Below are 16210 nucleotides of genomic sequence, written 5' to 3' on the forward strand. Positions count from 1 at the left end.
CGTCGCCTGTGCCCGGAAAGCGGAGCTGGCGCTCCTGGCTGAACCCCGCGCCCCGAGCCCGGCTGCGTCCCCGGCTCCGGCTCAGCCTTACCGGCTCCCGGCCACTCGGCGAGCGCCGCTCAAAGGCAAATTTGCCTGCCCGTGTGTACTCGAATTCGGAAGCCTAGGCGCGCTTCAGCCCGCCGACTGGTTAGCTAACTCTGTGATGCACCGGGAACCTTCCCCATCCCTGATTGGGCTTCACCCCGGGTCCTTCTCGGTACTTTTGCCTTTCTCGAGGAGAAGGAGAGAACAGCCTAAAGACAGAGATACGTACTAGTAGTTGTAATAATCGTAATAATTACTGTGATTATGATTGTTATCACACTCATCCTCATCATTGTTGTTATTGTGGTCAGCGGCTTTAAGCCAGCTCCCCAGGGAGCTGGTGAGCTCGAAGAGGTCCCTGGCTTCGGTGGATGCTATCTCAGGCTCTCGGCTCAGCAGAGTCCATTTTGCCTGGACGAATGTATCATAAGGATTTATATTTACATTTTTAAAAGTAAAACTAATGTCTCAGCTTCCAACAAAATAAATAAGTCCCGCCAGAAAAGCCAGAACGAAGCATTCTGTGCTCACGGGGATAGAGAAAGAGGACACTTGGGGAATTTTTAAAGATGACTGCTTAATTATTTAAAAAGAAGACATACGTTCTCTCTTTGATATTTATAAATTACTGTTCGCTAACAAAGCATTTCTAAAGATGCGAACGTTGTGCAGTCCGTGGACTTGGCAGCACTGTCGCCGCCACCTGCGCGGCATCGTACAGTAGCATTCAACAGATGCTTCAGGAAAACTGCGACGGGTTTTTGCTTCGCGAAACAGAACTTGGGTGTGGACAGTATGTTCACTGCCAAATTAGAATCGGAACGCTGCAGAAGTGTCTGAATTCAGTGGGATGGAGGGAATCCTAGGATTCCCAAAAGCCCCTATTGAAATAGACCAGTAAATTCCTTTTACAAATTAGGAAACCAAGGCACAGAAAGAAGTGACTCGGAATAAGGAAAGGACCCAACTCTTGTCATTGCTCCCACCTGCTTCCCCAAACCTAACTTTTGGTGTTACTGAAGTGAACCGTCCCCAGAGTGGCCAGTCGCTTCCTTCCCTCTGCGCTCCCTGGGGTTCTATCCTCCTAGCTGCTGTATGGCCTCCCGTGTAGCCTGTTCCATGTTATCGGCGCTCTGCGGTCCGGTCCCAAGTAGCCAAACCAGAGTCTCGATGTCTTTCTTCGGTGCAGCTACCTGGGACCGGCAAGGAGCCAGTCCCCACTTCTCCCGCGGCCCTCGGTACATCGCCACGGAGCCTCGGCCAAGACCGGAGACAACAACCCCCACCCCCCCGCCATTCCCATTTGTTTTTAGAAGGAATCTGCTTTGCCCTCTTCTCGTTGGGATCTTCTCCATTTCTAAGTTTGGTCTTGGTGCCTCCGAAGTGTCTTGGCCCAGGAGGCTCCGACCACCCCCCTTCTCCACTGGGCAGCCAGGACACCGCAGGCACCTGCCCGGCGGTGCCGGGGAGCCAGTGGAGAAGAGCTCTGCTTGCGGGGCTGCAGCTCTCCATCCTGTTAGTTGCCAAAAGGGAGCTTTTGTGGTTCGCTCCTTACCCTGCTGTTTTGACCACGCCAAGGCAGCCCTCACAGCGTCTGGGCAACCAACTCCCTGTGGGCCGCAGACTCTGGACCCGAGAAATAGGTGCACCCCCACCTCAGAAACCCAAAGAAGCTGCCCTCTGGGTAGCCCTCCAGCGGGGGCCTGTGGGGTCAAGAAGGAAACTAAGCTGTGTCCTCTTGAGGCATGAAGGCCAGGAGTTTTCCTTTCTCCCTTCTCTGCATTTGGGGTTAGGGACAAGAAGGGAAGAGGGCCTGAGAGCCTCAGCCTTTGCTCACTAAATATGTTTGACCTTGTGAATGCCTCAGTTGCCCCTGTTGGGGAAAAGGGTTAGGAGTTGGAGCCGAGAATCTCAGGGGGAGTTTCAAAGCTTGGTGGAACTTCTGAGACTTAGGAAATGTTAAGGTGTGTGTGTGTGTGTGTGTGTGTGTGTGTGTGTGTGTGGGAAGAGGTGTTTTTTTGAATCTTTAAGGGTGCATTCTTGAGACACCCGCCCCCCTCAGGACTGAGCCTGGTGGCCCCTTCCCCCCAGTCTCCAGGCCTCATAAATCAAGTTAATCACCACCGCCACCACCACCACCACGGGGTCTCGCGCCCCCTGCCAGCAGGTTTCAGATGCACTAAGAGACGTCCCAAACAGGCCGGGGGCAGTGTAACTCTGAGAGCTGATTGGTCGCTCTTGGCTCCACCCCTCCTCCGGTTTTGGCCCAAGAGAGTGGTGCTGCATCGCCGGCGCGGGGTAGGCGCTCTGGTGCTCACCGAGGAAGCTCACGTCCTCCGGCGCACCGATCTTTCCGATCCTGCCTTTGGAGCAGCTAGATTGCCAACCTTGGCTGCTCCATCGGCCTGCCGCCCCTTACCTGCGATTGCATATGAACTTTTCTTCCTTCTTTCACACCGTTGTCGTCGGAGTCGTCGAGATCGTCGTGGCGCTCGCGTGATGGCCTTCGTCCGTTTTAGAGTAGTGTAGTTAGTTAGGGGCCATCGAAGAAGAAAGAAGACGCGAATAGTGCAGAGATGCTGGAGGTGGTCAGTTACTAAGCTAGAGTAAGATAGTAGAGCAAGACCAGCCAAACCTGTCCGGGGGCGCACGGTCGCCCAGAGGAGGTCGACTCGCCGGTGCTTACTATCGCGCCGAGCTCCCTCCGTCCCTCCCTCCGCCGAGGCGCGAGATTGCGGCGCGCAGCGCAGCGCACTGACTGCCGCGGGCTCCGCTGGGCGATTGCAGCCGAGTCCGTTTCTCGTCTAGCTGCCGCCGCGGCGACCGTTGCCTTGTCTTCCTCCCGGACGCTTGTGGTAAGTTGGAGCCCCGGGCGGCATCGCTAGCCAAGACCTTAACGGTTTAGGCGGGGGGATGGGGTGGGGAGCGGGGACAGGTCCCGGATGGTTGCAGCTTGCAGAACTGCGCTGGCCCGAGCGGGAGGTGGGGGGCGGGGGGTAGGGAGGGACTCTGAACGCGCAGCTCACGGAGAGACTGGGGTCTCTGGGAGGAGAGGGGCTCTTAGTTCCACGGGAGGGGCACTGAAACCTCAAAGGAGGTTGGGAAGCGGGGACTTGAGATGAAGGCGCTGGGCGGATGGCGGGGGCGGGGGGCGGTGGTCTCGAGAATCCAGCGCCGGGATTGCTGAGAGAGAAAGAGGAGGCGGGCGTGGGGTCTCAAGAAGTGGAGGGCGGGGGGAGAGTGAACGTGGGTGTCTCTGGGCAGAGGTTCTGGCTGCGGAAGGTGCAACTGAATTGGGGGTACGGGCTACGTTTTTAAGAAATCCGATTTCGGGAAGGTGGGAGGGGGCACAAGGCTTGGGACAGTGAGAACAGAGTCGGGCGAAGGATCTTCTATTATATTCTCATTGAAAACCGACCCCAGTTTTCGGAGGGTCTAAGTGAACACCGGTAACTCTGGGGAGATGAACACTGCGGATCTGTGTCTGGGTCTAACAGCTGTGGGCTGAATTTGAACAGCGCTGCTGATGGTCACGTAAGTTTAAGAGGAGAGTATAAGGGCATTCAGCGAGCCTTTTTATTCGTTTACCTAAGTCACTATATTTTGAAGAGGATTGCGGAGAAGTCTCCAGTGCTGCCTCTTATTCGGGTTCCTTAACTCAGATTAACCTGACAAGCAGTCTTAACAGTGTACCTCGGAATTGCTAAGCATAAGAACAGGTTGCTGTTCCTGAAGCCACATAAAGTTCGTCATTGAAAAACGTGTCTGTGTGTCCGTTTCTTTTTTTGCGCCGCGCCCTTTGCCTTTTGCTTCCTGTTGGGTAGTATGCGACCTGAGGTGACCAACATTTTGTATTGTGTTCAAGACCCCTTTATTTTAAACGACAGCACTCCTCCACTAGGATTCAGCGGGCGACATTTGGCACTTAGAGAATATCTAATTTGGTCGAGAATCATTGCCAGTACCGCGCAGCTTCTTCATTAATATTTACCATCACAAGTCCCATCCAAGGAAACCTCTGGCTGCTCAGCCACTAAGTGCATATGCCCCTCGCCACATACCTTTTAGGCAGGCTAACCGAGGGAACCTCGCTCTAAAGGGAATAGCACGTAGCTAAAATGATTGGGGTTGGGGAAGACGCTGCGCAGTGAGTAACCACTGAGCTCCCCAGTTTGCAGGCATTTATGACCTCATACACAGTGGTGCAAAAGGACATCTGGGTTCTAGAGTTTAAATTTTAATTAAGAAGTTTATCCACATATCAGCCATTCTGACAATCAAAACACGAACACCGTGGAAACAAGGTGTTATTGTAGTTGACCACGCATGTGTAGACACAATGAAAAGGGCCAACTGACATGCCCCATGGAGGGGGGATTTCTACCATGATCATTGTTTTTTTTGTGGGGTTTTTTGCAGGATTTAAGTCACCCTAAATATCATCCCTTAGGAAGAATATTATTTATTTGCACCCTGATACCTTGATCTTTGAGAGTTTTCTCCCCCCCACACACCTCACCCCTGCCACGGGTGGCGGGAATTAAATAGTTTTTTTCCCTATATTTTGGGAAGGTGGGTTATAGAATATTTAATTAAATTTTTTAATTCCTTAAATATGTTCTAATCCTCCTGGGGAGGAAATAAAATATTTATTTATTTCATCCATGCAATTTCTTTCCTACTAGCTATTATCATCTACAGCAACAAGCCCAAGGTAAGTCCTGAAATTCCGAAGGTGGATAAGGCTTGTGATTGCAATGTCAAGGTAGGATCTGGGGTGCTTAAGCCAACACTGGCAGTGTTTTTCTATCTGCATAAATCTAGAGAAGGTTATTAACCCTTCCTATGCTTTCCTGAGGGAACTATATTGGATGAGGATGATGACATTTTTAGATAATAACATGACAGGCTTTGGTGCAGTATGAATTCATGGGAAGAGAGGTGAGAGCTGACATTTTTGCAAACCTACTAGATGCCAGAAATGGAGTCACGAGCATTACATATATACATTATTTCACATGGTCTTCATGGCAAGACCTAGGACGAGGAAAATATTCTCATTTTATTGGTGACATTGGATTTTTTTCCTTCCATCTCTCAAGGTATTCCTGTAGATTAACTTACGGCAATGGAATAAAAAATTTCTTTGTGCTTTCAAAGCTACCTGGGGGAAAGATGTTTATTTCTTTAACAATACAAGTAAAATCTTAAAAACCTAGCATCTCTGATAAAATGTTGGACTCATCCACTAAAGGTTTAAGCAACATGGGCACTCACTCCCAGCAGTTTACAGGTAGTAGATTTCTCCTCTGGAAAATAAATTCTAAAATCATGGGAGATTTGGAGAATTATCACTACCATTTGGAATTTAATTATTTAAGAATATTTCTACATTTAGCTAGTGAATACCTAAATCTGAATAATAAGCTGAAGCCTGCAAGAATTCTCAGTTATTTTACTATCCCACTTATTTCCTTCAAATCAAAGTTATTTCTCTCTGCTCAAGGGAAACACAAAAATTAAAACAAAATTTGAGAGAGAGATCGTCCGAAGCCAACATTAAGTACCTTCAGCTACTCATTCAATTGCTCAAGGCCTGAGATGGAAGTAGGTGGCTGCAAATAAGTCCCAAGTTATAGTGGCTCCAGACGCTTCCGACTTTTTGGCCATTATCATCAAAGAGCCTCTTACCACCCAATTCTTACAGCAGTGGAATACCTCACAAAATGAGAATGTACAGCACTTGTATTGAGATTATTTTAGTAGAGCATCTGGTAAAGATTAGTGTCGTCTGTGTTGTCTGTGGAAGAAATAGTAAATTAGTACCACTAACAGCCTGGATAGCCATGAGCAAACTAGGAAAACTTGGCCGTAGGTTGGAGTTAATAACACGTATTATTGTGATACAATAACATATATTAGTATGTTATGTATTAATGTAGCACTATGTTAATCCTATGTGATTATTGTGAAGCACGTGGATATTAAGCAGTTAAAATGTTTGAAGTTATTGCACAAAGCCATATTTGTTTATCATCATTATTTATTTGTCACTGTTGCAGTATACCTATGTTATCTACAACTTGTATCTTGAATCTCAGAAACCTCCAATCACCAGCTCAATGAGTGTTCCATCAATTGATCCATCCATCAGTGGCTTTCTTCAAAACATTTGAAAGCCTCCTCGTATACTGACAACATGGCTGCAAAACAGCTTCGTAATCGCCATTTTAAGCAAGTAACATTGAAACCCACCAAGAGGTTAAGCTGCACTATCATTTAGTCGGTCACTAGCAGATTTAATCTAATGCTCACACGCAACAACTCTTCGGCAGTCATTTCTGACATTTTTATACACAAATGACCGAGTAAAAGCAGGAGTTCAAAAAAGATGCACGTGAGCTGGAATCTTAATTACATTTTTTTCTCCCTGTACCCAGCATCTCCCCTTCATCCCGTCCAATCCTTTCTCCTTTCAGCTGTGTTTAAGACTGTGTCACCTGCAGTTTACTAAGAAACTTGTTGATTACAGTGTTGTATATATAGCTGGCATTTCATAAAGTCAGTCTTATTCATTAGCCTTAACTTTGTTCACAGAGGACTGGTTACATGATTGAATCTGAGAAACACTAGAAAGGGCTTTTGGCCCCCAAATTAGTAGCCTTTGTGGTTTTCTGCAGCACTTGAAATTCTACATTCAGGAATTTCCTGCTTTAACCTTGGTCACTGTCTCCTTTAAATACAAACATCCACTTAGAGGGATAACTTACTTTTGTCATTACCTATTAATACGTAAGCATAAATTTTTTGACAGCTGTTGAACAGCCTTTAGAACTGCACGGTACAACAGCCACCAGCCACATATGGCTATTGAAATTGAAATTAATTGAAATTAAGTAGAATTATAAATTCAGCCCCTCAGTCTCACAGCCCACATTTGAGCTATCAACAACCACAAGTGGTTAGTGACTCGCTATTGGATACAGACTAGCTCCATCATTGCAGAAAGTTCTTTTGGACGGCAATGTACTGGAAAGGAAGGATCCTCAGCTTTTTCACTGAACACTTCCTCCACCTCCTTGCCATAACCAAAATCTGGAATTTTCCTACTTGAGTTACTCCTACAGAAGCTTTCCTGCTTCTTGACAGATCCCTCAAGTGGAGATGGATTAATTCTTATCCTCTCCTTCTCCTCACTTCATGAGTCTTATTACTCTTCCATATGGAAGGGCTTAACGCTATGGATGAATCTTAGTTCCATTCTTTTTTAACTTCCAACACACTAGAACCGTTCTCTTCTACTTTTATTTAGATAATGTTTTATTGATGCTTACAGCATTTCAACATTTCTTTCTTGTCTCTGCTGTTTGCACCTTCACTGAAATTTTTGGCACCTGGTTCTTTCTTACTGTCCATTTTTAATCTTGCCACTTTCTAGAGACTTCATTATTTATGATGATTGCCAAATAACAGTCTAGCCTCATAATTCCTTGACCTCTTATTTTTCCATTGTCCCCAGGCCCGTGGACACACCTGAAACACATCACTTTGTAAAATTTTAAGTTGCAGAAATCCTATGCTCAGGTTATGACATTCAGTACCCACCCACTCTGCACTTAGCTTCTTTTGTACCTGCTCTTCAACCTCATCCAGACTCCCAAGGTGCCCTCTTGGCTTCAATTCATTTTCTTCCTAGTCTGACCCTATGCCAGTCATGACGATTCTCATCATCACCCAATGCACACTACACTCCTCACTGCCCTTCCACTGCCCCCACCTTCTACCTCCACTCTTTTGGGTTAATCTGTCCTATTTTCTACTCTGATTGCTGAGCATTCCTGGAGAAAACTAACAAAACTACACTTTTATCGTGTCCAACCTCAGCTTGGCCCTCAATACTGCTCAGCAATCCTTTTACAGGCCAACTTTACATGTTAACTTCCTTTCCTATGCTCCTAGACACGTGTTCCACACTTCCGCAACTCTTGCCGACTTCTGTATTCCACTCCCATATCCCCTAATTTCAGCAATTTTACTTTCACACTGCACAGAGAAAACAGAAGCAAAGGAGATGTGTAAGGAAGATATCATCTTTAGTAGCTTCTCTCTTCTCTACCTCTAGACATTTATTTATCACTTCTGTGCTTACTTCTTTTGCCTTGCCTTGGAAAAATAAGAACCCCTGTTCTTCTCCAAAGTTAACTTCTCCCTTTGTGCACGGATCCTGTTTTCTTCTATGCCCTAAAGATCTCATCCATGATATAGTCTTCTCTTTTTTAAAAAATATTTATTTCTTTATTTGAGAGAGAGAGAGTGAGAGAGGACAAGCAGGGGGAGAGGGAGAGAGAGAAGCAGGATCCTGCTGAGCAGGGAGCCTGATGCGGGGCTGGATCCCAGCACCCTGGAATCAAGACCTGAGCTGAAGGCTCTGAACCGACTGAGCCACCCAGGCACCTGCTACAGTCTTTTCTGCGGTATCTTACATGGTTCCTTTCGCTTCCTTGCCTTCCATATACCAACTTCTTTAATCTTCCTTATGTTGACAAATGGATCCTTTATGACAGGTTACTGTTACTAATACATTTCACGTTAATTATTAAAATAATCATACTTGCCTTCTGATCCATTTTCCATTGAGTGTTCTCACAAGCCTATTCCCCATCCCATCGCCAATGATACTCCTCTATCAGAGTTTCTTTTGGCACATGGAAAACGCTGAGGGTATATAAGGGGTCAGCAAAGGCTATTTCATCTGCCCTAAATTCTCAAACGTGTTTCTCATTATTTGGTGCAGGTGACTATAAAAATGAAGTATCCTCTGGTGGATAATAAAGGGAGTAGACTTCTGATAAAAAGAGTGAGCAATAGAAGAATCAGGGAATGGAGAGTTAGTTCAAGGCACTTTGGTGCAGCCTGAACTACTGTACAAGGTAGCTAGCTGAGCCTGGGAAGGATGAAAGTGAGTAGTGAATGTAGCCTTCCAAAGAAAATGAGGCAGCTTGATTGGGAGTGAGGAAGGGAAGGTGAGCATTCAGAGTGGAATCAGCATTATAATGCAGGATGTGGGGAGTAGGCTCAATATAAAAATCTTACAAATAAAAATTAAATACTACCGAAACCAAAGGTGATGTCAACTAATATCCAGAGAAGACTAGCAATGGCCACACTGACTAGGGTTCTCTTTATCTTTTCATTTGTCTAAAAAATAACTGTTATCTTTAAAGTCATTAGTGAATGCCTGTGAGTAAATGTCACAGCATTCAAATGTTTTTGTTAAGTGTATTTTAAACTCATGTATCTCATTTTATCTCAGTAAATCAAAGACATAATACTTTCAGGTACAGCTTCCTATAATCGAGGTAGGAAGATTTGCCCAAGTTATCAAGTAATTATTCTTCACAAAAGAGGTATAAAATATGATAGGAATAGCTGTTATTTATTGAAAATTACTATGTACTACAGATTTATAAGAGATTCACGTGCATTCGCATGTATAACCCCCACAATTACCCTATGAGAGGGTACAACTAATATCTGCAATTTGCAGATGGGGAAACTGAGGCACCATAAAGAGGTTAAATAATCCACTTAACTAACTAACTGAAACCAAGCTTGGAATGTGGCAGTTTTGATTCCAGAGACTACGCGTTAAGCAATAAACTCTACTGCCTCCATTTAGGAATTGGCTAATTTATCTTTCATACTGTAGCCACTAGTCATTGGATAGAACAGATTTGCCTGTGAACATGAGGATATTATTACTGACAGTGTCCATTAATCATTAGTATGCTGTTTGGCAAAGTAATAAGATAGGTATGTAACATTTCATCTGGAGATTCAGCTATCAAGAAAAAAGTAAGGCAAATGAGAAAGTCCTGTTTATGCTGAGGGACTGAGGGACAGGAAGCCTGAATGAAGCTCAGGGTCTTACAGAGACCATTTAAAGATGAAAATAAAATCAGGGAAATAATGCTGTTATGTATAGAGGATGACTGGAAAGAGTCAGGTGTCATGAAAGTGAGTTGGATACATAAGTGTGTGTGGTTTGTCCTATACATGACACCACGACAAAAGCCATTCAAATTTCGTCCTTCATATACAGTTGCCTACTTAGAATTCAAACAGGAAATTTGAAATCCTGGAGGTCTGAGACTGGAGGGAACAGGAGGGTCATTAAAAATTTTTCTCATGAATCAGAGAGGATTGAAATGTTTGATCCCTTTTTCCATGTAGTACCTTTACACACTGGCATCAGGAGGAATAAGTTGATAACCACGGCTTGGAAAATAGATCCTGCAGAAAGTAATTGTCAATTTTTCAGTTTACTGATCTGAACTCAGGTAGAAAGACTGTATCCGAGTACAGTACTTAAAGTTAATGAAGAGTTTAGAAGAACATACTGACAAAAAAAAGTCTGTATGCTTAAAGGCTTTGTTTATTTTAATTGGTAAAAAGAAACTATTTCCATTTACTGCTTCCATTTTAATGACATAAAAACTGGGACTTGCAATTCAATCATAATTTATTGCTAGAAATTTTGGAGTAAAATGGGAAAGTTCAGTACTGAGGTTGGTGCTCCCCCTCCCAGACCTATCTAAATTCTACCTGGTCTTCAAGGTCTGGTTTAAGCCCCACCTCTTGCATAAAGCTTTTGCTGACTAGCCCACATATATGGCAAACTCCCTGCCCATAGTAAGTAGTCAATTAACATATCTTGATTAATTGTATTGCTATATATATGCGATTCATCTATATCCATATTTATATCTATCCATCCATCCATCCATCCTCCTAGGAATGTGTGTTCCAGTAGTTCAAGGTGAAAGAAGATAAAGAAATAGAGTAGAATTTCTAGCACACCTGCACAACAACATTTAAGAACTCAAAGCATCTACTAGAATAACAGATTTCTCTGAAGTGATGTCATGTCATCTCTCTCAACATGTTTTAGAGCAATTAAAAATTATAAATCTTCTTAAACTAGTTTATAGCTAAAGCTTAGCACTATCATATGTGGTTTTAATTTTTCAGTTCACTCACAGTGAAATATATATAACTATAAATATATATAAATATCTTATTTTATAAAATAGATGGTAGATATAGATAGGTAGATAGATAGATACAAACGAGAGAAAGAGACACTGCATTCTATTGACCACATACATGTCTGGTAAAGGTAATGATCAATGATTAGGATCAATTCCATATTCTGGCTGTAGCATTACCTTGTTTTTTACCTTTTAATTAGTAACCTCAAAGGTCTACACTCATTTTGTGGTACGAGTTGATGGTTCAGAGTGGAGCAGAACTTTTTCTTTCTTTCTTTTTTTTTTTTTAAGATTTTATTTATTTATTTAACAGAGATAGAGACAGCCAGCGAGAGAGGGAACACAGCAGGGGAGTGGGAGAGGAAGAAGCAGGCTCCCAGCGGAGGAGCCCGATGTGGGACTCGATCCCAGAACGCCAGGATCACGCCCTGGGCCGAAGACAGATGCTTAACGACTGCGCTACCCAGGCGCCCAGAACTTTTTCTTTTTAAAATAATAATTCCCAAATGCCTTTGCAGCAAATAAATTTTTAAACAAGAGCTTTATTGCCTCATTTTATAATGTGCTAGGAAATCAGAGGTTACTATTAATGAATTGCTATGATTGGTAAAATCATGACTCTTAGGTTTTTTAAAATCTTAGATTAGAAAAAGAGTTTATTTTAATGCTTTGTGGCTTGTAGGTAGATTGTTCTAGAATTTTTTTTGTTTGGTTAGTCACTGATTCCCAAAGGGCTAATACTCCCATATCTTACATTATTAAATGTAGTGTCAGTCTAAAATAGATGCGGAGAGAAATTGATGACTTTATTCTTGGTGGAAGTAAAACAAGAAGGATCTGTTATCTCTCCAACAAGATTTTTTTAAACCAAGTTTTAAAAAAGCATAAATGAGATGGTTTCTCAATAGACTTATTTCTCTAGTCTTTTCATCATGCTTCTATTCCTATTTAAAAAATCACCGTAAACAAATGGATAGAACTGATGATGTATGGTAGAGTTATAAGCCCAAAAACTACTCATGGATATAATGACTCTTTTCCTCCCTTTGGAAGATATCTTCTATTAGGATTGTTACTTCTTTTTTTCTTTAAATCATTTTTATTGTGGTAAAAAACACATAACATAAACGTTATCTTCTTAACCATGCTCAAGTGTACAGTTCAGTAGTATTAAATATATCCTGCAGTTGCGCAACCATCACCACCATCCATCTTTGTAATTCCTTGCATCTTGTAAAACTGAAACTCTATACCCATCACACAATTTCCCCTCCACCCCAAACCCCTAGCAACCACTGTTATACATTTTGTCTGATACAATGACTCTTGCTTTCCAAAATCTTAAGTTAGCACGTGCTGATTCATTAGTCTGAACGTTCATTACCTTCCTTTCGTTGCGTAATGGTCTACGTCAACTTCTCCTGCTTCTAATACCAAACCTCAGCCAATTATCTAAATGTTTTGTAAGTCTATTAACAAAATTCATGACCCATGTTTATCTGTCAAGTTAGTCAACTACATAATGAAGGTGAATAAAAAGCTTGTAGCAATTATGGGATTTCAGCAAGTATTTGTTGAAGGCCTACTGTCTGCTTAACATTTCACTGGATGTTAGAGAAGTGATACACATATTACACAGTACTTCCCTGAAGAGGCTAATAGTCCTGTTAGACCAAAAAGACAATTCCATATAATAATACAGTGCTGTAGGGCGCCTGGGTGACTTAGTTCAGCATCTGACTCTTAATATCAGCTCAGGTCATGATCTCAGGGTCATGAGATCATGCTCCAGATGGGGCTCTGCCCTGAGCGTGGTGCGTGCTTAAGATTCTCTCTTTCCCTCTGTCCCTTCCTACCTGCTCGTGTTCTATCTCTCTCTCTCTCTAAAATAATAATAATAATAATAATAATAATAATAATAATAATACAGTTCTGCAATTTATGGAATAGACAACGTCGACTTCTTCCCCTCCCTTCCTATTCAGGAAAAATGAAGGGAAAATGCACCAGTCACTTGTGTTGCTTGGGCCTCAGTTTCTACAACTATAAAATGAGAGGGTTGTACTAGGCGATTTTTCTGTAAGGATCTTTCAAACTAACCTTTTTGTTACAAACCAGAATACAGAAACCACTGAGGTTAAATGACTTAAATTCCTAAGGTTACAAATCTGGAGACATAAATATATGAATATATAAAATAGGGAAAAGAAAATGGAGAAAACTCATAGATTTTATCATTCACATGAAAACAGTTAGAATTTAATAGTTAAAAACCATTGAAAACCTAAGGAGATAATACATTGTAATAAAGTAATTTGCTATTTTTACCTTAGTTTTTGTACTTTACTTTGGGTAAGTACAATTTTCAGAAGAGCAGCCAAATGTGTTCATATCTATAGTTGATATTCTGAGTCTCTTGATTTAGATGAGGCAACAAGACCAAATAAAAGTACATTTATTTCTTTTTTTAAAGGTATTTTTATTTATTTCCTTTTGTGAGAGAGAAAGAGCACAAGAGTAGGGGGAGGGGCTGATAGAGAAGCAGGCTCCCTGCTGAGCAGGGAGCCCGGAACTCGATCCCAGGACCCTGGGCTCATGACCTACGTCAAAGGCAGACGCTTAACTGACTGAGCCACCCAGGCGCCCAAGTATATTTATTTCTGTAGCACAATACAGAATACATTTATGGCAACACTTACATTGTTAGAATTTAAAAAACACTCTATCCCTCCTCCCACATTTCTTTACTATTTTCATGTAAAGTTTTCATGAAAATTGAAATAATGCTTGTTCTTTCTGCCTTGGAGTCATTCTTGGATCACCTTTTTCCATTTATTCTCAGTTAAATCCGTCCATATGGCTTCTAAATTATTTTTACAAAATGCTGCTCAAAGTTTCCCTCTTTTCATTTCCATGATGATTACAGAATCTTAGGGTTAGCGCCTTAAGGCTCACTTCAAATGACTCCCCAGTTCCATTTTCGAACCCTGTACATCTCCTGTGCGTACCACAGTGCCACAAAATCACGCTGCTCAACCTCTGGGCAAAGCATATGTACAGTTAATAGCAATCAAATGCCAAGGTAGCTGTCAAATGTCAAGGTGAAATAAAAGACCGCAAGGTGGGTCATGACATAATGAACTCCAGGTAATGGGTCACATTAGGAAATAATTGTAAACAGTCACATTCTTAATTCAGAGAAAGATGTACTGTTTAATTAAGGTGGGGTTATGGAGGAGACTAAGGGCATTATGCAGATTATAAAGCCAAGAAACAATAAGTAAAATTAAAATGCATTTTGCTTTTGTATGTGCAGCATAAAGGGACTACTGGTCATAAAGAAAAACATTATCTAGTTTGGGGCACCTGGGTGGCTCAGTCAGTCAAACGACCAACTCTTGATTTCAGCTCAGGTCACGATCTCAGGGTCGTGGAATGAAGCCCCATATCAGGCTCCACACTCAGCAGGGAGTCTGCTTGAGAGTCTCTTCCTCTGCCCCTCCCCTCACTCACGCATGCTCTCTCTCTATCTCTCTAAATAAATAAAATCTTTAAAAATTATCCAGGTTGACACCCACATGCATAAGAATAGTAAAATTTGAATTTCAAATATGAACTAAACTGGACATCATTAATTGTGCTACTGACGTGGCACTTAGCACACTGTATTGCGTTTGGTTTTGTTTGTTGTTTTTTAGGATTCAAGGTCTGTCTCCTATGTGCCAGGCTCTGTGTTCAAGGTTTTATACACATCATCTCATTTTTCAATTTGAGTCTTATCTTTCCTATTGGATTACAAAATCACAGAGGACAAAATTATATATTATTCATGTTTATAACTCTTCCCCAACTGCCCTCTGCATACATCATTACACATTGTGGGTTCTTAAATATATATTCGCTGAATAATTAATATGTAAGAGCCATGAGCACTGTGGAGAAAGGTTTGTAGAGTACAATTTTAGAGTTAAATGATTTGCATTCTAGTCTTTTATGAGTCTCTATGTTCACACCTGTTAAAAAAGTAAATCAGACTGAATGGCTTACTAAGGTCATTTCCAATGCTACGATCTATGAAAATACCAGCAGTTTTGTAGTTCTGAAAATCCACTTCAAATAAAAAATGTAGTTGATTTTTATAGCATGGAAGGTAATTGTCATAACTGTCCTTCAACTACATAAGAATTCCTTAAACAATCTAAAGCCAAACCTCACTTAGGATCTTGATCTTGTCCTTTTCCTTTCACTCCAGGGCCTGAATTTGAAATGATTCAGTATGTAAAGACTACTAAATGAGTGAAAATGTCCCTTCTTTTTGTCTTTTATTGCTTAAAGCAAATTTAAGACATTAGCGGCTCTCAATCACAAATTAAACATAACCATTTTTAGGTAGTTTAAATTAAACTGTCTGCAGCTACAGTCCCTCCACAAGAGTTCATTAATATCTTGCTGAATATCAGTGTTGTCAATGCTTAGTTTATGATTGAGCCTCATGATTAGAAATTGTCTTTTCCTTTAATGTATTCCTAGATTTAATTGGGTACGTAAGCTATTGCTTTATAAAGGGCTTCAAAAGAAAAGGACATTTGTGGGCAGATACTCATCTCGAGGCCTTTAATTACGTTTCATATTATCTTTTTTCCCCTGTATCAGAACCTTTCTTTTATGGAGAGTATTCAATTTGCTGTATTTGTATTCAGAACTCTTGAGTCTTTGAGCGTGACCGCAGATGGTTGGATGGAGAATAGGAAAGGTCATTTATAGCTTGTTCATGACTTCTTTCTGTGTTCTATTTTGATTTTTAATTACTTTCTCCTGAAAATGATATGAAGCTCCTTTATTACTATCTTTAATGAATCTAACTTTATACCATTTATGTTGACATAAAGTACTTTTAAAGCAATTATTCAAACTTTGGTCCTCAACCAGATTTTAACCTGTGGCACTCAAGCCTACTTTAGATCTAGCTGAATAATTTTTTAGATTTCTATCATCATCATCACTTTAAAAAATATTTTTTGAAGCTGAATTACACCAACATTGTAATAACATGACAGAGAATATAGCATTTA

This window comes from Ursus arctos, chromosome X (assembly GCF_023065955.2).
Source record: "Ursus arctos isolate Adak ecotype North America chromosome X, UrsArc2.0, whole genome shotgun sequence".
NCBI lineage: Eukaryota > Metazoa > Chordata > Mammalia > Carnivora > Ursidae > Ursus > Ursus arctos.